Raw genomic sequence first — 23,635 nt, forward strand, 5'->3', positions numbered from 1 at the left:
AGTTATGATTAGAAGCTCTGAACTTTTAGCCCCTTCCCTCCTCTATCCTCCAGGTATTGGAGGAGGCCAGAGATGGAGGTCATTATCAGTGATGCCTACTTGATGAAGCCTCCATTAAAAACTCCCTGAACCACAGGGTCTGGAAAACTTCCAAGTTGGTGAACACACCACCAAGCTGGGCAGACGGCACACTGCAGTTCCACGGGACAGAAGCTCCCAAGCTTGGGGCCTTCCAAACCTCACCTTAAGGATCTCTTCAACTGGCTGTTCATCTATATCTTGCGTCATACCCTTCATTCTATAACAAAGCAGTAAACATTAAATAAGTGCTTCCTTGACTTCTGTGAGCCATTAGAGCAAATTACTGAATCTAAGGAGGGCATCATGAGAACTCCTGATTTGCAACTAAGCTGGACAGAAGTGCAGTAAGCTAGGGACCCACTACTTGCAACCAGCGTCTGAAGTGGGTTAGTTGGGTCACCTGGGTGGCTCAGTCGGTGAAGCGGCTGCCTTTGGCTCAGGTCATGATCCCAGGATCCTGGGATCAAGTCCCACATCAGGCTCCCTGCTCAGTGGGGAGCCTGCTTCTCCCTCTGCCTCTGCTGTTCCCCCTGCTTGTGCTCTCTCTCCCACTCCTCTCTCTCCCGTTCTCTCTCTCTCTCTCTCTCTCTATTAAATAAATAAATAAAATCTTAAAAAAAAAGAATTGAAGTGGGGTCAGTCTTGTAGAAATGGGCCTTTGACCTGGGGGATCTGGTGCTAACTCCAGAAAGAGTTAAACAGGACACCCAGATAATGTAGGACACTGAGAACTGATCACTAAAAAATAAAAACCCTACACATCTGGTGTCAGAAGCATTGAGTGTAAGTAGAAGAATAGGACTTGCCTTTTTAACATACAAGATGCATCTTACATTAGGGAATGTATTTGACTGATTTCACAGATATTACACTTTAGATCATCATTTTGGATTACAAATTAACAGCACTGCCTTTAAAAAGAGAACAAAATACTTGCTATTTTTTCCAAAATATTTGTTATTCAACCATTTGAAAAGTAAAAAAGCATCATTAAAAGTGTTGCTAGTATATTGCCACACTTTTTGAGGTACTTTCCCCTTCCAAAAATGATACAAAATGAGTCCCATTTGTGGTCCATACGTATCCTATCTGAAAATGTGCAGGAGTTATCTATATAGAGTACTGGGGGGGGGGGGTGTTTTATTTGAATAGAGTTGACACACAATGTTACATTAGTTCCAAGTGTACAATTTAGTGATTTGACAAGTTTATACATTATGCTATATTCACAAGTATAGCTGTCATCAGATTAATATTCCTGAAAACCGGTTAGAACAAAATGCCTGGTGTTTTAAGTGAATTCAATTGGATATCAAAATATAAAAATAAATTACTGAATGGGGAACGACTGCAGTGCTAATTAAGGTAACTGAAAGGCCCTCACATAGTACTAGATACTGGCAAATCTAAGCCCTGAGAAATGAATGAGAATCTAAAATTACTAGAGTTTCCCAAATATCTAAAGAGATAGAGAGTGAGCTCTCCAAACTATGGACAAGTGAGCTTGAGAGGAAATAATAACAAAACGTTATTTGTGAGCAGTGGAAAGAGAATCTCTGATTCTTTTATGGGTTCACAAAAAGGGGGGTTAGTGGATTAACCTCACATTTTAATAGAACGGAGTGTGACAGACACATCACATCTTTATTTTAACAAAGACATTAATCAAAATCTTTCAGAATCTCCTTATGTACAAAATACAAGAATATGGATTTGTGGCAAATACAAAGAGTGGTGAATAATAACCAGGGTCTCCTTAGATGGAGACCTTCAGTGTAAGTCACAAGATTCTGACATTATCTCTGGTCTGTCCCATATTTCTATCAGAAACTCAGCGAGATCTGTAGCATATGCTAACCACGCTTGCAGAAAGCCTACATCTGTGAAAGAGGGTCCACTCGACTGGCAGACTAAGATTCACAAAAAGTTTAAATGCTTGCTATTGTTAATTAATTCTTACAGGATTAGGTAGAATATGGGTAAGAGAAAAGTCCCACATCTGGACATAAAAGAGAACAAAATACTTGCAACCCAGGCTAAAGCTATACACATAGTATTGTCCAAGGGCTATCAGTTTATGCTAAACTCACAGAGTTATTACATCTTGGCTATCAAACACACCAAACTGTATTAAGCCAAACTAATTTTCATTTCAATTCACTCTAACAGATATTTATTGAGTACCTACGTCATGTCAGGTATGATGTAGGGCCCAGAGATACAAAGAGAAGACATGGCATCTGCTACCAAAGAGCTGACAGCATTATAGGAGAAAGAGAGACATTGACAGATAATAGTGAAAGCTAGCAATGGGACAATCTACCGGGGCAGAGACAGGAAAGAGGGAGGTATTCTGGTGTGTGCCAGAGAGGGTATCCAACATGGGGCAGCAGCCCCTCCAGGTGCTACTTTAATGCTGGAGCACCTTCCTAGGAGAGTGCCAAAATGCTGGAAGAGTGGGGAGTCTCAAAAATGATGTCTCAGGGGCACCTGGGTGGCTCAGTGGGTTAAAGCCTCTGCCTTCGACTCAGGTCATGATCTCAGGGTCCTGGGATAGAGCCCCGAATCGGGCTCTCTGCTCTGCGGGGAGCCAGCTTCTCCCTCTCTCTCTCTCTGCCTGCCTCTCTGCCTACCAGTGATCTCTGTCTGTCAAATAAATAAATAAATAATCTTAAAAAAAAAATGATGTCTTAGGAAAGACTTGAGGAGATGGGGGAAAGCTCAGCCTCGAGAAAGGTAAAATTTACCTTTCTAAAGTAAAATTACCCCAAATTCTCCAAGGAAAAGGATTTTTGCCATATTTTAGCCACATTATGGCTATAACCCTAGTGCCCAGCACAATGCCTCGTTCCCAGCTGTCAAAATTAAGTGGATAAATGGATGGCTATACAGACAAATGAATGAGTGAGTGAAGCAATGCATGGACTTAAGGAGCTCTCAGACTGGAAAGGAAGATGCAGTAACAATGCTGCAAAGAGACACCCCAAGGGCTAAGTATGGCCTACAAACTGTTTTGTTTCAACAGTACGCCTTTTCTTCTTTTAATTTACCAACATATTTAAAACAGGTGATTTCTTTTTTTTTTTTAAATTAACATATAATGTATTATTAGCCCCAGGGGTACAGGTCTGTGAATCGCCAGGTTTACACACTTCACAGCACTCACCATAGCACATACCCTCCCCAGTGTCCATAATCCCACCACCAATCCCTACCCCCCTCCCCCCGGCAGCCCTCAGTTTGTTTTGTGAGATTAAGAGTCACTTATGGTTTGTCTCCCTCCCGATCCCATCTTGTTTCATTTATTCTTTTCCTACCACTCAAACCCCCCACGTTGCATCTCCACTTCCTCATATCAGGGAGATCATATGATAGTTGTCTTTCTCCGATTGACTCATTTCGCTAAGCATAATACCCTCTAGTTCCATCCACGTCGTTGCAAATGGCAAGACTTCATTTCTTTTGATGGCTGCATAGTATTCCATTGTGCGTGTGTGTGTGTGTGTGTGTGTGTGTGTGTGTGTGTGTGTATACACATATACACAGACCACATTTTCTTTATCCATTCATCTGTTAATGGACATCTAGTTTCTTTCCATAGTTTGGCTATTGTGGACATTGCTGCTATAAACATTCGGGTGCACATGCCCCTTTGGATCACTACATTTGTATCTTTAGGGTAAATACCCAGTAGTGCAATTGCTGGGTCATAGGATAGCTCTATTTTCAACTTTTTGAGGAACTTCCATGCTAAAACAGGTGATTTCTTATAAAGATTTCCAGCTTCTCTTAAAATATTAGAATATTTTTATTCTAATTCTGGGTAATTCTAATTCTAATTCTGGTAATTCTGGGCCCACATGACTGCATGGAAATATCTGTGTGCCCACTGAGATGGCACAAGTAGTCACAATTTAACACAATACAAGCCAACTACTCTAAGGAAGAAGCAGTATTTAAGACTAGAACAGGTGTTTGGATAACCAGAAATGTCCATAAAGAAGCATGAAAAACAGCCCACTCTAAATACCACCCAAGAAGAATAGTTTCTCACGTCCCACGTCACCCTAAGTGCACTCCACTATAGCATTTACTCAGTTTTTTTAAAACTCTTTAGCCATATTCCTCAAATATTATAAGCTTTTTCATGCATTGTAAAAAATTCACTTTTTTCCTCATCATATCCATATCTCCTAGCACACAGTAGACTCTAAATGAAAGTTTACTGAATGAGCAAATAAACTTGCATTAAGTTGTAAGTTGAAAAGATCATCTTTCCCTTTCAACAGTAAGAATCTCTAATTTGGATTCCAGAGTCAAGATGGCGGAGAAGTAGCAGCTGAGACCACTTCGGGTAGCGGGAGATCAGCTAAATAGCTTATCTAAAGATTGCAAACAACTACATATCCAACGGGAGATTGAAGAGAAGAACAGCAATTCTAGAAACAGAAAATCAACCACTATCTGAAAGGTAGGACTGGCGGAGAAGTGAATCCAAAGCGACGGGAAGATAGACCGCGGGGGGAGGGGCCGGCTCCCGGCGAGCAGCGGAGCAACGGAGCAACAGAGCAAAATCAGGACTTTTAAAAGTCTGTTCCACTGAGGAACATCGCTCCAGAGGCTTAACTGGGGTGAAGCCCAGGCGGGGTCAGCGCGGCCTCAGGTCCCGCAGGGTCGCAGAAGGATCGGGGGTGTCTGAGTGTCGCAGAGCTTACCAGTATTAGAACGGGGAAGCCAGCTACAGAGACGGAGCCGAGGAGTGACTCTCAGCTCGGGGTTGCCTTGAACCGGTCGCAGGCTCGGTCAGCTCGGAGGGTATCAGAATGGATAAAAAAACAAAACCCATCTATATGTTGCCTACAAGAAACTCATCTTAAACCCGAAGACACCTCCAGGTTTCAAGTGAGGGGGTGGAAAAGAATTTACCATGCTAATGGACATCAGAAGAAAGCAGGAGTGGCAATCCTTAGATCAGATCAATTAGATTTTAAGCCAAAGACTATAATAAGACTATAATAAGAGATGAGGAAGGACACTCTATCATACTCAAAGGAACTGTCCTACAAGAAGATCTAACAATTTTAAATATCTATGCCCCTAACGTGGGAGCAGCCAACTATATAAACCAATTAATAACAAAATCAAAGAAACACATCGACAAGAATACAATAATAGTAGGGGATTTTAACACTCCCCTCACTGAAATGGACAGATCATCCAAGCAAAAGATCAACAAGGAAATCAAGGCCTTAAATGACACACTGGACCAGATGGACATCACAGATATATTCAGAACATTTCATCCCAAAGCAACAGAATACACATTCTTCTCTAGTGCACATGGAACATTCTCCAGAATAGATCACATTCTTGGTCCTAAATCAAGTCTCAACCGGTATCAAAAGATTGGGATCATTCCCTGCATATTTTCAGACCACAATGCTCTGAAGCTAGAACTCAATCACAAGAGGAAATTTGGAAAGAACCCAAATACATGGAGACTAAACAGCATCCTTCTAAAGAATGAATGGGTCAACCAGGAAATTAAAGAAGAATTGAAAAAATTTATGGAAACAAATGATAATGAAAACACAACAGTTCAGAATCTGTGGGACACAACAAAGGCAGTCCTGAGAGGAAAATATATAGCGGTACAAGCCTTTCACAAGAAACAAGAAAGGTCTCAGGTACACAACCTAACCCTACACCTAAAGGAGCTGGAGAAAGAACAAGAAAGAAACCCTAAACCCAGCAGGAGAAGAGAAATCATAAAGATTAGAGCAGAAATCAATGAAATAGAAACCAAAAAAACAATAGAACAAATCAACGAAACTAGGAGCTGGTTCTTTGAAAGAATTAATAAGATTGATAAACCCCTGGCCAGACTTATCAAAAAGAAAAGAGAAAGGACCCAAATAAATAAAATCATGAATGAAAGAGGAGAGATCACAACGAACACCAAAGAAATACAGAGAATTATAAGAACATACTATGAGCAACTCTACGCCAACAAATTAGACAATCTGGAAGAAATGGATGCATTCCTAGAGACATATAAACTACCAAAACTGAACCAGGAAGAAATAGAAAGCCTGAACAGACCCATAACCAGTAAGGAGATTGAAACAGTCATCAAAAATCTCCAAACAAACAAAAGCCCAGGGCCAGACGGCTTCCTGGGGGAATTCTACCAAACATTTAAAGAAGAACTAATTCCTATTCTCCTGAAACTGTTCCAAAAAATAGAAATAGAAGGAAAACTTCCAAACTCATTTTATGAGGCCAGCATCACCTTGATCCCAAAACCAGACAAGGATCCCAACAAAAAAGAGAACTACAGACCAATATCCTTGATGAACACAGATGCAAAAATTCTCGCCAAAATACTAGCCAATAGGATTCAACAGTACATTAAAAGGATTATTCACCACGACCAAGTGGGATTTATTCCAGGGCTGCAAGGTTGGTTCAACATCCGCAAATCAATCAATGTGATACAACACATTAATAAAAGAAAGAACAAGAACCATATGATACTCTCCATAGATGCTGAAAAAGCATTTGACAAAGTACAGCATCCCTTCCTGATCAAAACTCTTCAAAGTGTAGGGATAGACGGCACATACCTCAATATTATCAAAGCCATCTATGAGAAACCTACCGCAAATATCATTTTCAATGGAGAAAAACTGAAAGCTTTTCCGCTAAGGTCAGGAACACGGCAGGGATGTCCGTTATCACCACTGCTATTCAACATAGTACTAGAAGTCCTAGCCTCAGCAATCAGACAACAAAAGGAAATTAAAGGCATCCAAATCGGCAAAGAAGAAGTCAAACTATCACTCTTTGCAGATGATATGATACTATATGTGGAAAACCCAAAAGACTCCACTCCAAAACTGCTAGAACTTGTACAGGAATTCAGTCAAGTGTCAGGATATAAAATCAATGCACAGAAATCAGTTGCATTTCTCTACACCAACAACAAGACAGAAGAAAGAGAAATTAAGGAGTCCATCCCATTTACAATTGCACCCAAAACTATAAGATACCTAGGAATAAACCTAACCAAAGAGACTAAGAATCTATTCACAGAAAACTATAAAGTACTCATGAAAGAAATTGAGGAAGACACAAAGAAATGGAAAAATGTTCCATGCTCCTGGATTGGAAGAATAAATATTGTGAAAATGTCTATGCTACCTAAAGCAATCTACACATTTAATGCAATTCCTATCAAAGTACCATCCATTTTTTTCAAAGAAATGGAACAAATAATCCTAAAATTTATATGGAACCAGAAAAGACCTCGAATAGCCAAAGGAATATTGAAAAAGAAAGCCAAAGTTGGTGGCATCACAATTCCGGACTTCAAGCTCTATTACAAAGCTGTCATCATCAAGACAGCATGGTACTGGCACAAACAGACACATAGATCAATGGAACAGAATAGAGAGCCCAGAAATGGACCCTCAACTCTATGGTCAACTCATCTTCGACAATGCAGGAAAGAATGTCCAATGGAAAAAAGACAGCCTCTTCAATAAATGGTGTTGGGAAAATTGGACAGCCACATGCAGAAAAATGAAATTGGATCATTTCCTTACACCACACACGAAAATAGACTCAAAATGGATGAAGGACCTCAATGTGAGAAAGGGATCCCTCAAAATCCTTGAGGAGAACACAGGCAGCAACCTCTTCGACCTCAGCCGCAGCAACATCTTCCTAGGAACATCACCAAAGGCAAGGGAAGCAAGGGCAAAAATGAACTTTTGGGATTTTATCAAGATCAAAAGCTTTTGCACAGCAAAGGAAACAGTGAACAAAACCAAAAGACAACTGACAGAATGGGAGAAGATATTTGCAAATGACATATCAGATAAAGGGCTAGTGTCCAAAATCTATAAAGAACTTAGCAAACTCAACACCCAAAGAACAAATAATCCAATCAAGAAATGGGCAGAGGACATGAACAGACATTTCTGCAAAGAAGACATCCAGATGGCCAACAGACACATGAAAAAGTGCTCCATATCACTCGGCATCAGGGAAATACAAATCAAAACCACCATGAGATATCACCTCACACCAGTCAGAATGGCTAAAATTAACAAGTCAGGAAATGACAGATGCTGGCGAGGATGCGGAGAAAGGGGAACCCTCCTACACTGTTGGTGGGAATGCAAGCTGGTGCAACCACTCTGGAAAACAGCATGGAGGTTCCTCAAAATGTTGAAAATAGAACTACCCTATGACCCTGCAATTGCACTGCTGGTATTTACCCTAAAGATACAAACGTAGTGATCCGAAGGGGCACGTGCACCCGAATGTTTATAGCAGCAATGTCTACAATAGCCAAACTATGGAAAGAACCTAGATGTCCATCTACAGACGAATGGATATAGAAGATGTGGTATATATACACAATGGAATACTATGCAGCCATCAAAAGAAATGAAATCTTGCCATTTGCGACGACGTGGATGGAACTAGAGGGTATCATGCTTAGCGAAATAAGTCAATCAGAGAAAGACAACTATCATATGATCTCCCTGATATGAGGGAGAGGAGATGCAACATGGGGGGTTGAGGGGGTAGGAGAAGAGTAAATGAAACAAGATGGGATTGGGAGGGAGACAAACCATAAGTGACTCTTAATCTCACAAAACAAACTGAGGGTTGATGGGGGGAGGGGGTTGGGAGAGGGGGGTGGGGTTATGGATATTGGGGAGGGTATGTGCTATGGTGAGTGCTGTGAAGTGTGTAAACCTGGCGATTCGCAGACCTGTACCCCTGGGGATAAAATTATATGTTTATAAAGCTGTAAAAAAAAAAAAAGAAAGGATGAATACCCAAGTTTTGTAGCAACATGGACGGGACTGGAAGAGATTATGCTGAGTGAAATAAGTCAAGCAGAGAGAGTCAATTATCATATGGTTTCACTTATTTGTGGAGCATAACAAATAGCATGGAGGACAAGGGGAGATGGAGAGGAGAAGGGAGTTGAGGGAAATTGGAAGGGGAGGTGAACCATGAGAGACTATGGACTCTGAAAAACGATCTGAGAATTTTGAAGGGGTGGGGGGGTGGGAGGTTGGGGGCACCAGGTGGTGGGTATTGTAGAGGGCACGGATTGCATGGAGCACTGGGTGTGGTGCAAAAATAATGAATACTGTTATGCTGAAAAAATAAAAAAATTTAAAAAAAAAAAGAATCTCTAATTTGGTTCAGTCTTCATCTCTAGTTTATTTTTTTTAAGATTTTTTAAAAAGCTTTTATTTATTTATTTGACAGAGAGAGAGAGAAGCACATGCACAAGCAAAGGAAGGGCAGAGGAAGAGGGAGACGCAGGCTACCCGCTGAGCAAGGAGGCCATTGGTGGGGTCTGTCCCAGGACACTGGGATCATGACCTGAGCAGAAGGCAGACATTTAATTGACTGAGCCACCCAGGCGCCCCGAGCCTTCATCTCTAACTTAAAGCTTAAACCGAGCAATAGGAAGTATATATATATATATATTTTTTTTTTTTTCTTTTCAGAAAAACTCTGAACAGGGTGCCTGGGTGGCTCAGTCAGTTAAGCATCTGCCTTTAGCTCAGATCATGATCTGAGGGTCCTGGGATTGAGCCCCACACCATGCTCCCCTCCCCCCAAGTCTGCCCTGCCACACTAGTTCTCTCTCTCTCAAATAAATAAATCTTTGAAGAAGAAGGAGGAGGAGGATGGAGAGGAGAAGGGGAAAGAGGGGGAGCGGGGAGGGGGGGTAGGAGGAGAAGGAGGAGAGGGTGGAGGAGGAGGAGGAAAAGAAAAAATCTGAATAATCACATCTGACTGGCTGAAAGCCTTCCAGACTTTTTGGCAAATAGGACTGCAAATGCCCTTCCTCCATCTGAGTTTGTCTGTCTCCCTGTAAAGCTGCCCAGAAAGGTGGGGTTACAATGAACTCACAGCAATCACAGGGCACTGGTCCCCAGAACAGTTCACAGGGTCATAGTGTCCACCAAGAAGTCACAGGAGGAGGAGTGGGGAAGGAAGAGGAAAGCCATTGGCTGCCCCTCCTTTTCCACCCACTCACAGAGCCTGGAGCTCTAGATAAAGCCCCTTACTCTTTTTAATTTTCTTCTGTGGAAAATAGTTCTGGTTTAAAAAAAACAAAACCGGGGCGCCTGGGTGGCTCAGTGGGTTAAAAAAACAAAACCAGGCTGTGTCCCTGGAAAAGACTTCTACTATGGAACAGACTAGGACCCTTCCTCCAGGGGACCCCAGGTCAGTCAGTCAAAACAGCTCTATCTCCATACTCCCACCTAACAGGTCATGATTCTCCCCTGTGGTGACTCAAGCCTGGCTTTCCACCAAGCCTGGGGACGAAGCAACACTTAAGAGGGCTGCACATCTACTTCATTCCTAGGGACAATGTGATTAACTGGCCACCACCAGCGATCCCTCCCAGGGGGTCAAGACATCCTGATCACCCTTAGGTCCCTGCTGCCTGTCTGCCTGTCGCGATAAATGCACTCCCCTTGTCTTTGGCAGCTAAGCTCTGCCACTGGCATCCGGCCCTCCCAGACCCCAGCAGAAAGCCCACCTCAGTCGCATCTCCCACATCACACCTGCCCACAGACAAGAGCCAAAGCAGAGCTTCTCCGAGCTGCAGGTGCTCCCTCACTAATGTAGTTCTTAATGCCTCAGTGGAGGGAAGATCTCTGGCCCTCAAGGACTGTAGTAGAGGGGTGGGAGGAAGGTGTGAGCCGGCGGCATGTGGTAAACGCACGGCAACATTCCTATCTCAATGAGCTTTTGGATTCTTTTTTCTATAACACTCCAGAGATACTTGGCATCTAAGCTTCATGTAACATATGCTCCCACTGGGTCCCAGTGGTTCCCAGATTCTGAATCCCCTGACGGGCATGCTACAATTGCCAATTCCCTCATTCCACCCCCAAGATAATGTAAGTCAGTAAATGTGAAATGGAACCCGGAGATCTGTCCCAAGAAACCCAGTGATTCAAACCAGGTGATACTCAGAACAATGAGAGACATGCATCTCAATACTTAAAAGAAGGCTACCTATCTTTGTCACGATTACCTGGGAAATCCAGTTTTCTCAGCAATAACACAACATACATTCTTTCGCAATACAAACTATAAACCAGGGAAAAGAAAAAAATTAAATGTACTTTAACCATCCTAACCGTAACTGTCTGTTTCTGTTATCTCAAGTAACGAGTCCTCCAACACTTTCCTCGTGAGTTTCCACCACCCAAAACTGAACACACAGAACATTCTCTGGTCTTCCTCAACTGCCATTCATTTTTCTTCTTCCCTTGCCATCCTCTGAGCTCATTTTTTCTTCTCTTGCCATCCTCTGAGCTCTCAAACACTTATAAGTGGTTTCCATAGTCGTCTTAGATCATTCAACCAATAAACCAATAAATAACAACATCTGGTTTTTCTCGTTTTCCTCTAAGGCGAATCCCTTTGGCCCTTAATCATTTTGGTTGCTCTTCTTCTGTATTCCCTCTAGTATCAAGAATAAATCAGCAAATCATCACTTAATGTATCAAAGAACCAAAGGATATGATTTGCAGGCACCAAGGCAAGTAACACAGTGCAAAGGGGGAGACGGGTGCTCCGAGACACAAATAAAATTTATGGTCTGGGTTCGTGCAAGGCATCCCATCCTCCCCTGGCTATGAGGAAGCTATGGGGAGGGAACAGGGCAAGAGGGGCTTGTCAGGACGAGCCCACACCCATGCAAGGGATAGTTATTGTCATGAGGGTCCCGTAAGTGCTCAGAGTAACAAGTGCATCAAAGAAACGCTGGGGAAACTGAGAGCAAGAAGATCTGTGACAAGGCAGCAAGTCTCAAAAGAAAATCTTCAAAAAGGGAGTCAGCAAATAATAAAAATTAAGAATAAAAATAATAAAATTTTAAAAATAAAAATGAAAATAATTTTTTAAAATAAACAGATATAAATATAGTTTAGTTAGAAGCATAATTGAGTTGTCAATTTTTAGCCAATTCATTTTCCTTTAAAGATACATGTTTGGTAAAATTCCTGGATGTGCTACAGTTCTGACAGTGACTAGCCAGAGTTTATGTGGGGACAAACTCCTGCACAGGGCTGCACTCCCTTCAGACACTAGCTGCAAGTTCAATGGTCCCCAGGTTACCTGCCCTGCTGACCAACTGGCCACAAATCTGGGGGTTCCCACAACTCCCTCAGATTTGATAATTTGCAGGAATGACTCACAGAATTTGAGAAAGCATTACACTTGTGATTTCAATTTTATTGTAAAGGATAAAAATCAAAAACCTGTCCAAAGAAAAGACTCAGGGAGACAGGTCTGAGAGGGTCCCAAACAGAAACCTTTCTTGTCTTCAGGACACATCACCCCCTCAGCATGATATATGAATACCAATCAGGCAAACTCAACCAAGCTTCAATGTCAAGTTTTTAACTGGGGTTTCATTACTTAGGTTGATTGATTGAATCAATCACTGGGCATGTGACTGAACTCAATCTCCAGCACAACTTTCCCTTCCTGGAGGTTGGAAGGTAGGGCTTGTATGTGGCTCAAAGTCCCATTGTTCTAATCCTACAAGTGGTCTTTCCAGCATAGCCAGCCCACATTCTGAAACTATCAGATGGCCCATCATGAGTTACCTCTTCCTTAGCACAAACTCAAGTGTGATCTTGGGACCCACTGTGAGCAGCAGAGACACTCCCATCACTCAGGAATTTCCAAGGGTTTAGAAGCTCCCTCCCAGGAACCTGGGATAAAGGCCAAATTCTTTATTCTACAGTACTTGGAGACAGAAAGTCACAGTCATCATAGTTCCTTTGAGAAAGTATTTTCAGAGCCTTATACTTTATTTGATCCAACTGGAAACATGTCATGTCTACCTCACTGGCTTGAAAAAACATGGCCTTTCTTTAGAGACTATAGGAAACGAGGATGGATGAACTTTGGTCCGGAGGTCTGGAGAAAACTCTGTAATTCTGGGGTTTGCCTCAGAAGGCACAGCTGCTATGTCCAGTCTTAAAATTTACAGCTAGCATCACATTTCAATATGCCACACAAGAGGAGAATGGTCCCAAAGTGCTGTGGATCGTCATTCTTTACAGAGAGTCACAGTCCCAGTAGGAGGCAACAGGGAGCCACCACTGCCCCTTTCAGAATCAACACTGTCCCTCAGCCTCCCATGAAGCAGGACCCACGGGAATCCATCTCTTGTATCCTGGAAATTCTTTATCTGCCTCCATTTTTCTCTTTGACAGAGGGGGGAAAAAAGGAAATAAACCAAGAAATAAGTTAAGCAGACTTTTTTGTCTATGTTATAAAAGTGTAGCCCTGCCTAAATATTTACCTGAAAAAGTCAAGCGTTCACGTGAGTGATGAACTCATTCACTCTTTCAACAGTAATTTAGGAAGCCCCCACTTTGTATAGCAGGCATTGTTCCAGGTGCTAAGGATACACCTCATGGAGCTTACACAGTAGTGAGGGAAGAAAAGAACCAATAATAAATCCATGTTGCCAGGGCGCCTGGGTGGCTCAGTGGGTTAAGCCTCTGCCTTTGGCTCAGGTCATGATCCCAGGGTCCTGGGATCGAGCCCCGCATCGGGCTCTCTGCTCAACAGGGAGCCTGCTTCCCCCCCGTCTCTCTGCCTCTCTGCCTACTTGTGATCTCTCTCTCTCTCTCTCTCTGTCAAATTTAAAAAAAAAAAAAAAATCCATGTTGCCAGACAGCAATGTGGGCTACTAAGGCAAAGAGGGTAGAGTGAGGGAGTAAGGATGAAACATGGAGGACAGTCCGCCATTTTGGATCAGGGTGCCAGGGAAGGTGTCAAGGAGGAAATGACATTTGAGCAGAGACTGAAGGTGGTAAGAGAGCAAGAGTGCATGGGTCTGGGCAAAGAGCATTTCAGAAAGTATAAAGGTTTCCCGGGCAGCAGTGGGTGTAGCCTGTAAAGGACACAAGGAGTCTAGAATGCTGGCAGAGGTAGAATGAGGTGCAGACTGATAGACTAGAGGTCAGGGAAGTGGCCAGGGGGCAGATCAACAGGGTACTGGAGAACAAAAACCATTTCTCATCATTTGGAAAAGAACAGTGCCATTAACTCTGGCATGTCTAAGCACTCCTCCCCTGTCTCTCCCTGCCTTTTTAAGTGGAATGACTACGTATTCAAAGTTAGGAAAAAGATGAACTGTAAGCTCCAAAGGAAGACAGAAAAGACATATGTTGATTTAAAATTTAAAAAAATTAAAAAAGATTGCTTCCAATGGTGTTTTCTAAGCTTCATTCAGAGACTCACCTATAAAAACCCTCATAAAAAAATACACTCCTCTAATTTTCCATCCTTCCTACACTGCCAGACTATAGTCCAAAGCCCATTTTACGTCTAAGGCTCATGCTGGCAGGCAACAATCTTAACCTCCGTCTCTTGGGGTTTCTAAGATAAACATTAGTTTGGCATGCAATTTTCAGAGGACTTTTTTTTTCATTCTTCTCTATAAAATCTTTATTGCCTTCAATCATATTTTTCCTTGGCTCTATCCATCACAGAACATCCTAGACAATCTAGTCAAACAATCTATGATGGCAGATGTCTGCCATCATAGACTGTGAACACAAACTTACCAGCTTTGCTGCAACAGACCATCTCTAAATGAATTCCAAAGAGGACAAAGCAAAAGGAACAGAACCAAAATGAACATGCCACCATTTCTTTTAGATTTTGGGCATAGAGGCTAGAGTTGATTTTCATGGTTGGCATATCATCTGCGACTAAAAGATGCAAACTGCTGCAAAAAAAAAAAAAAAAAAAACACACCACTAAAACCTCTCCAGATCCAAGCATTAAAATGTTGCAAATCCTTACAGCTGCACGTATTAAGATATTCTATTTTTTAACTCTGACATTTCAAACCACCCACTTTCACTCCTATGGTGTATATCACCATCAGAATCCTTCAATTAGATAAACCTTTATAGCAAACTGGTAGAATACTATGATCCAGTAGCCTAAAAGCAGATAGACTCAAGAGTTTAAAATCCTTTCATTTGCCTTAGTTTCCCCATCTTTAACATGGAAAACCCTTGCTTCTTTCTTGTTGAAGGAAGATTCTCCTTGCTTCCTGATCTGGATGGTTCTGCTAACAATCCACCAAGATATTTTTTTCTTTTTCTCAAGAGGAAAAGGGCAGAGAGGAAATAAAATTAAAAAGCTAAGCACCTTTTAAATCAGTCAGAGCCATTCTTCTAGGTGGACGTTATGGGCATCATGGGTTTTGGTTCTGTGTCAATTAAGTGCCTACAGAGTGACTTCACGGGTTTAATGTCCTGATTCCAGAGTTAAAAACAGGTCATGGCCGGTGGAGGATAAAAAAGCAAAATAAAAAAGGTGACTGCTGCAGATTAAGTTTTCACAGATGTTTTGATTCTGCTCTACAATGGTCCAAAAATATTTCTGTGTGCCTTTGGAAAATAATCTTATGAAAAGACCAAATATAAGATTTGACTGTGAAAACAAATTCATTAGAATTCTAAACTCACGTCAAGGAACACAGAGACGACCATTTGTATCGGTTAAAGTTTGACTAGAGAAGCAGAACCACCAGAAATGATACAGCAGAGAGATCTGCTGTAGAGATCTGACCTTTCTCAACTGTAGAAGCTCGCTGCACAGCCTATGCAAGCCTGCTGCTTCCATCTGCATGGAACGCCCACAGGGCAGGCGTTTAGGAGGGAGGAAGGATGGGTGGACTTGAGAAGAGCCAGAAGCAATGAACATGAACCCAAAGGTACCTCTGCTGCTCACAGCCTGTAAGGCTCCAACTTTAATGATGCGAGTGGCTCAAACAAGCTGGCACACTTCCGCAGGGCTGCACACACACCTGCACTATGATTCCACGTAGCTAGAACACATGATCTGGAGAGCTCTGGAGGTGCCATGGACCTAGCCAGCAGCGGGTTAGCTGGCATGTCTGTGACAACCCACAGGAGCTGTGACAGCACCAACACCTACACCAGCCTTCTGACCAGGTACGTGGCCATTTCACTTTCACTTTCCAAATCTCAGAGAAATTTCTCTAGTACAACTATAACCTAGTACAATAAAGGGAAAGAATTTCCAAGAAACAGAGTTCCAATTCCAATAAATTGATGTAATACAAAGCCATCATATCTTGGTAAACTGACTTCATTTTCCTTTGTACCCTGCCCCACAAACTGGTAGAGTAGACACTAAAAATCCACTTCCTTACCCCAATTTCAGCCGATTTCTTATGTGAGAAAAACTGATTAATATGTTTCTATGCATGCAAGTACCTTCATAGTAACAAGCATTACACATCTCTTATTAACTTATTTATTTATTGTTTATTCTTAAGGTAATTTCTAGCTATCAGTTATGTGAGACATTCATTCAGTGAATCAAAGATAATAAACTATTTTAATAAAAACTAAGTTTGAGGGACGCCTGGGTGGCTTAGTTGCTTAAGTGTCCAATTCTTGGTTTTGGCTTGGGTCATGTTCTCGTGGGTCCTGGGATCAATCCCCCCCTCCCCCCACACCCCATGTACTGCATGGAGCTCAGGGGGAGTCTGCTTGCAGAGTCTCTCCCTATGACCCTCCCCCCACTTGCATGTGCGTACAGGCATGCTCTCTTGCTCTAATAAATAAATAAATAAATCTTTTTTTTTTTTTTTAAAGCCAACAACAAAACCTAGGTCTGAGTTTTGCACTGGGAAAGACAAGCTACAGAATGGGAGAAAAGTATGTGCCAACCCCACAGATGACAAAGGACCTTAACCTACAATATATAAAGAAATATCAAAATTCAACATAAAAAAAAATCCACTTAGGACAAAAGATATGAAGAGACATTTTAAGGAAGAGGGTATACAGAGGGCAAATAAGCACATGAAAGTATATTCAACACCATCAGCCATTAGGGAAATGCAAATTAAAATCACAATGAGGTATCACTGTATGACTATCAGAATGGCTACAACACTCTCTCTCTGCCTGCCTCTCCGTCTACTTGTGATCTCTCTCTGTCAAATAAATAAATAAAATCTTTAAAAAAAAAAAAAAAAAGGGGGGGGGGCGCCTGGGTGGCTCAGTGGGTTAAGCCGCTGCCTTCGGCTCAGGTCATGATCTCAGAGTCCTAGGATCGAGTCCCACATCGGGCTCTCTGCTCAGCAAGAAGCCTGCTTCCCTCTCTCAATCTGCCTGCCTCTCCGTCTACTTGTTATCTCTCTCTGTCAAATAAATAAATAAAATCTTTAAAAAAAAAAAAAAAAAAAAAAGAATGGCTACAACCAAAGAAAGTGACAACACCAAATGCTGGTGAGGAAGCACAGTAACTGGATTACTCATACAGGTATGGGAGGGTCTGGAAAACAGTTCATCAGTTTCTTAAAAAACTAAATATGCAACAACCATGTGACCCAGCAATTGCAATCCTGGACATTTATCCCAAAGAAATAAAACCGGTGTTTACAAAAAAACCTGTAAATGAATGTTCATAGCAGTTTTGTTTGTAACAGCCTCAAACTGCAAACAACCCAGATGTCCTTCAACAGGTGAAGGATGAAACCGTGGGACAGCCACACAACGGACTACTACTCAGCAACAGAAAGAATGAACTACTTATATGCAACAAATCTGAATAAACTCTAGAGAATTATGCTAAATGCAGAAAAAGCCAGTCTCAATAGGGTTACATACTACATGATTCCACATATAGCACTCTCAAAATGACAAAATTACGGACATGGAGATTAGTGGTGATTGTGGAGCAGGGTGGGGTGTTACAAATTGGGGGGCTGTTATGAATGAGGTGTTTATAACTATGATAAAGAAGCAGGAAGGATCCTTATGATGAAACTGTTCTGTATCTTGATTGTGTCGTAATCTTGGAAATCTACATGTGACGAAACTGCATAGGACGAAATGCACACAACAGAAATAAAAGAGTATGGGGCGCCTGGTGGCTCAGTGAGTTAAGCCTCTGCCTTCGGCTCAGGTCATGATCTCAGGATCCTGGGATCGAGCCCCGCACTGGGCTCTCTGTTCAATGGGGAGCCTGCTTCTCCCTCTATCTCTGCCTGCCTCTCTGCCTACTTGCGATCTCTCTCTCTCTGTCAAATAAAGAAAATCTTAAAAAAAAAAAAAAAAAAAAAGGAAAAGAAAAGAAAAGAAAGAGTACATGTAAAACTGATAAAATCTAAATAAAAGCTATGGACTATATCAATGTCAACTTCTTCGTTGTGATATTATACTATAGTTATGCAAGGCTTTAACCCTGGAGGAAAATGGATAAAAAGCGCTATATTATTATTTATAACTGTATGGAAATGTACAATTATCTCACAATGAGAAGGGTTTTTCTTTTTTTTTTATGCCAAAGACAATATAAGAAAAGAAAACTCGGGCCACCTGGGTGGCTCAGTCTGTTAAGCATCTGCCTTCAGCTCAGGTCATGATCCCAGGGACTTGGGATCGAGTCCTGCTTCAGGGTCCCTGCTCAGCGGAAAGCCTGCTGTCCCTCTCCCACAACCCCTGCTTGTGTTCCCTCTCTCACTGTGTCTTGGTCAAATAAATAAATAAAATCTTAAAAAGGAAAAGAAAACTATAGGCCAACATTTATGATAAACACAGATGCAAAAGTCCTCAATAAAATCCTAGCAAACTGAATTCAACAGCACATTTAAAGGAACATAAGCCATAACCAACTGGGTTTTATCCCTGGGATGCAAGAATGGTTCGACATGCACAACTCACTTAATGTTACATACCACATTAACAGAATGGAGGGTACAAATTACATGATGATGTCCAGAGACGCAACGAAAGGATCCAACAAAATTCAACACCTTTCATGGTAAAAAGTCTCAAAAATTAGGTTCAGAAAGAATACCTCAACACAATAAAGAACATACATGAAAAGCCCACAATTAACATCATACTTAATGGTGAAAAACTGAAAGCTTTTTCTCTATGATCAAGAACAAGAAAAAAAAAAAAAAAGACAAGGATGCCCACTCTTGCACTTCTCTTCAGCACTGTACTGAAAGTCCTACCCAGAGCAATTAGGCAAGAAAAAGAAAAGGCATTTACGCTGGGAAAAAAAAAGAAGTAAAGTTATCTGTTTGTATATGGCACTGATTTTTTATGTTAGAGAATCCTAAAGACAAAAAAACCTGCTAGAACATTCAAAATCAGTAAAGTTGCAAGATACAAATCAATATACAAAAATCAGCTGCATCTGCATTTCAAGTTTAAAAAATCAGCTGCATTTCTATACACCAATAATGAATGATCCAAGATTAAGAAAAACAATCCCATCTGCAACAGCATTAAAAAGAATAAAATACAGAGGAGTTAACCAAAGAGGTAAAAATCATATATAATTAAAACTATAAATCACTGACGAAAGAAACTAAAGAAACTAAAGAAAACACAAATAAACAGACATCCCAAATTCATAGGTAGAAGACTTACTATTGTTAAAATGTCCATAATACTCAAAGCCAATTATAGTCGATGTATTCTATATTAATATACCAATAGATTTTTTTTTTTTACTGAAATAAAAAAAATCATAAAATTCATTTGGAACTACAAAAAATCTGAATATACAAAGCGATTTTGAGAAAGGACAAAGCTGGAAGCATCACACTTCCTGATTTCAAACCATATGACAAAGCTACAATAATTAAAACAGTATGGTAGTGGAATAAAAACAAACTCACTTACCAATGGAAAAGAATAGAGAGGCCAGAAAGTAACCTACACATATATGGTCAAATGATCTTCAACATAAAGGCCGAGTATACACAGCAGGGAAAAGATAGTCTCTTCAACAGTGTTGGGAAAAATGGTATCCACATGCAAAAGAATAAACCTGGACGCTTATCTTACACTGTACACAAAAATCAACTTAAAATGTACTGACAACCTAAATAGACCTGAAACTGTAAAACTTCCAGAAGGAAAACAGGGGTCATGATCCCAGGGTCCCAGGATAGAGCCCCACATCACGCTCCTTGCTCAGTGCAGAGGCTGCTTCTCCCCTTCCCTCTGCCTGCCGCACCCCCCACAGCTTGTGCGCTCTCTCGCTCGGCTCACTCTCTCTCTCTCTCCCTCTCATTCTCGCTCTCCCCCTGTCAAGTAAATAAAATCTTTAAAAAAAAATGGGGAAAACTTCATGATGTTAGACTTAGCAATGATTTTTTAAAATGACACCAAAAGCACAAACAATTAAAAAAAAATTAGGTAACTGGGACTACATCAAACTAAAAAACCACTGTACGGCAAAGGAAGTAACCAACAGGGTTAAAAGGCAACCAATGGAATAGCCAAGGCATATATCTGATATGTTAAATACGTAAGAAACTCCAACTCAAGGTAAAAAAAAAAAAAAAAAAGGATGAAAAAATGGGCAAAGGGCCTGAACAGATATTTCTCCAATAAAGACTCAGCCATAAAAAAAGAATGAGAGCTTGCCATGCGTGACAACATGGAGGATATTATGCTAAGTGAAATAAGTCAGAGAATGACGAATACCACATAACTTCATTTATATGTGGAATTAGAAAACAAAACAACCAAACAGAACAAAACAGAAACAGACTCAGATACAGGAAACAAATAACTGGTTACCAGAGGGGACCGGGGGGGGGGGGGGGGGGTGGCAAAATAGGTGAAGGGCATTAAGAAATACAAAGTTCCAGTTATAAAATAAATAAGTAATGGAGATGTAATGTACAGCCTAGGGAACACAGTCAATCATATTGTAATAAATTTGTATAGTGACAGATGGTAACCAGACCTATAGTGGGGACCATTTTATAATATATAAAGACATCAAGTCACTATGGTATACATCTGAAACTAATAGGGTATCATATGTCAATTATAGTTTTAAAAAAAAAAGACATACAAATGGCCAACAGTATGTACATGAAAAGATACTTAACATCACTAATCCTCAGGAAAATGCAAATCAAAATCAAAATCATAATGAGTTATCACCTCTGTCACACTCATTAGGCTGGCTTTTATTAAAAAAAAGATAAGTGTTGGCAAGGATGTAGAAAACTAGAACCACTGTACACTAATGGTGGGAACTTAAAAGGTGCCGCTCCTATGGAGAACAGTATGGAGATTTCTAAAAAAGTTAAAAATACAATCAGCTAATAATCCAGCAATCCTATTTCTGGTTAAAAATCCAAAAGAATTGAAATCTGGATCTTGAAGAGATATATGCACTGCCAAGTTCACTGCAGCAATACTCACAATAACTACATGGACACAACCTAACTGTCCGTGATCAGATGAATAGATTAAAAAAAAAAAAAGTGGGGGGTTGCCTGGGTGGCTCAGTCAGTTAAGTGTCTGCCTTTGGCTCAGGGTCATGATCCCAGGGTCCGGGGTTAGAGCCCCGTGTCAGGCTCCTTGCTCAGGAGGAAGCCCACTTCTCCCTTTGCCCCTTCTCCTGCTTGTGTGCTCGCTCTCACTCTCTCTCTCTAATAAATAAGATCTTTTAAAAAAATTTAAAATAACTGGTCTATACATACAATGAAATACTATTCAGCCTTAACAAAGGAAATCCTGTCATATACAACAACATGGCTGGCCAGGGAGGACATTATATTAAGTGAAATAAGCCAATAACAGGGCAAATACTGCATGACTGTACTTACATAACATATTTAAAATAGTCAAATTCATATCGAGAGTATAATGATGGCTGCCAAGGGGGGGCGGGGGGGGGCGCCCGGAGAGAGCTGCTGTTCAGCAGGTATACAGTTCCAGTTACAGAAAAGGAGTAAGCACCAGAGATCTGCTCTACCACACGGTGTCTACAGTTAATGATATTTTATTGTGCTCCTAAGAATTCTAAATGGCAATTTCATGTTAAGTGTTCTTACCAGAAAAAAAATAAATAAAAATGATCTCAAATTCTCAAAGATTTTTATTAAAAAAAGAAAACCTAGTTTAAGATATAATTAAAATAGTGTGTATATATATTTAAAGGGCCACTTTATTTTTACCAACTATCTAAAACAAAAATCATAAAGACTTAATCTATGTAAAGAGTTTCAGGCCAATGCTTGTTTCACACTGAGTAGTTAATAAATTTGATTTTCTGTCCTTCCTTGCAACAACCTTTAGAGTTGTATGAGTCTAGCGCCATCAACAGTACCCCCCACCCTCCAGGCTTCTCCTTATGCTGAGCAGAGAGCCCGATGCGGGACTCGATCCCAGGACCCTGAGATCACGACCTGAGCCGAAGGCAGCGACTTAACCCACTGAGCCACCCAGGCGCCCCCAGGTCTTATTTTAATTCACACCTGTGAACATGGAAAGACGAGCTAACTTTCTCTCTCTAAAGAAATATCTACCCCTTTCTGATTAGTGCTGTGCTGCTCTCTAGATCTGCAACTCAATCTTCTCCAAAAAAAAAAAAAAGGTATGTCTTCCACAGCCAGTAAAATGAGATTCTACAAAGAGCAATGGTCTTAGACGCAAATCTGCATTTTGTAACCAATGAGAACACAGTGAGGAGTTGGCCCCGCCCTGCAACTCTCCTTCCTTACCCGTTTCCCCAAAACCCTAGCTAACATTCTTCATCAATGGCCTTTCCTCATAGTCTACTTCCCTCCCCACTCCTCTTTTCTGTCCCTGCCACCTCCTGCATGCATGAAAAAACACTTTAGAAAGTCAAGAAGTGAAAACATCCTTCCCATCCTCCACCAAGTGGGCACTGGCATTTGGCCCTAACCTTTTAAAATGTAAAATGTTCAGATCCAGACAGTCTCCATGGCTGTTACAATCCCAGCACATCTCATGCTGTGAGCTTCCACACCTTAAATGAACCATCAGTCCTCACTGTAATAAATGAAAAGGCAGGCCGATCTAGAAGATAAACATATACATTTGTGTCATCTAAGATTTTAAGAAACATTTGGAAAACTGAGAGTACTGAGCAACTCACTCAGTAGCTGTGGTTATCTTTCAGCCAAAAACCAAAACCACTTTCCAAGAGGACTAATGTTTACAAAATACTCTCTTCAGAGTCAAATGTGCAATTTCCTCACTCTCTTTTAAAACACTGAATTTTCAATGCAAGAATTAAGTCAAAAGACCATGAATTACTGACAACTGCTATGATTTCCTTTTCTAAGTCATCACAACCACCTGTCAAGAAACCTTGGCCTCCTGGCCCCAGGCAAGCTTTTCAAGCTGCATATCCCGTCTCGAATAACTACTACCATAAAGACGGGTTCATATTACACCCACTGGAAAAGGCTTAAAACACTGATGATACTGAACCAATATTTCAAGTTTTTGTCCGGCACATTATAAGCTTAAAGGCTGAGCCAAATTAAAAAGGGTTGAGTCAAGCTCACAGTGTACCAGGTAACACTCATACAAAGCCCTCCTCCTCTTCCTTCTGAAGCAAGCCCTCTTTTAAATTCAAGAAAATACTCCACCCTACAAAACCCTGGCGTTCTCTCGGTTCCTTTACACTT

At 41.1% G+C, this 23,635-nt stretch overlaps 1 protein-coding gene across 1 annotated transcript in view; it reads right to left on the reverse strand.

Moving 5' to 3' along the window:
• TMTC1 (transmembrane O-mannosyltransferase targeting cadherins 1) overlaps nt 1-23,635 on the reverse strand; it is a 266,800-nt gene that overhangs the window by 241,962 nt on the left and 1,203 nt on the right.

Source organism: Lutra lutra, chromosome 8 (genome assembly GCF_902655055.1).
Source record: "Lutra lutra chromosome 8, mLutLut1.2, whole genome shotgun sequence".
Taxonomy (NCBI): domain Eukaryota; kingdom Metazoa; phylum Chordata; class Mammalia; order Carnivora; family Mustelidae; genus Lutra; species Lutra lutra.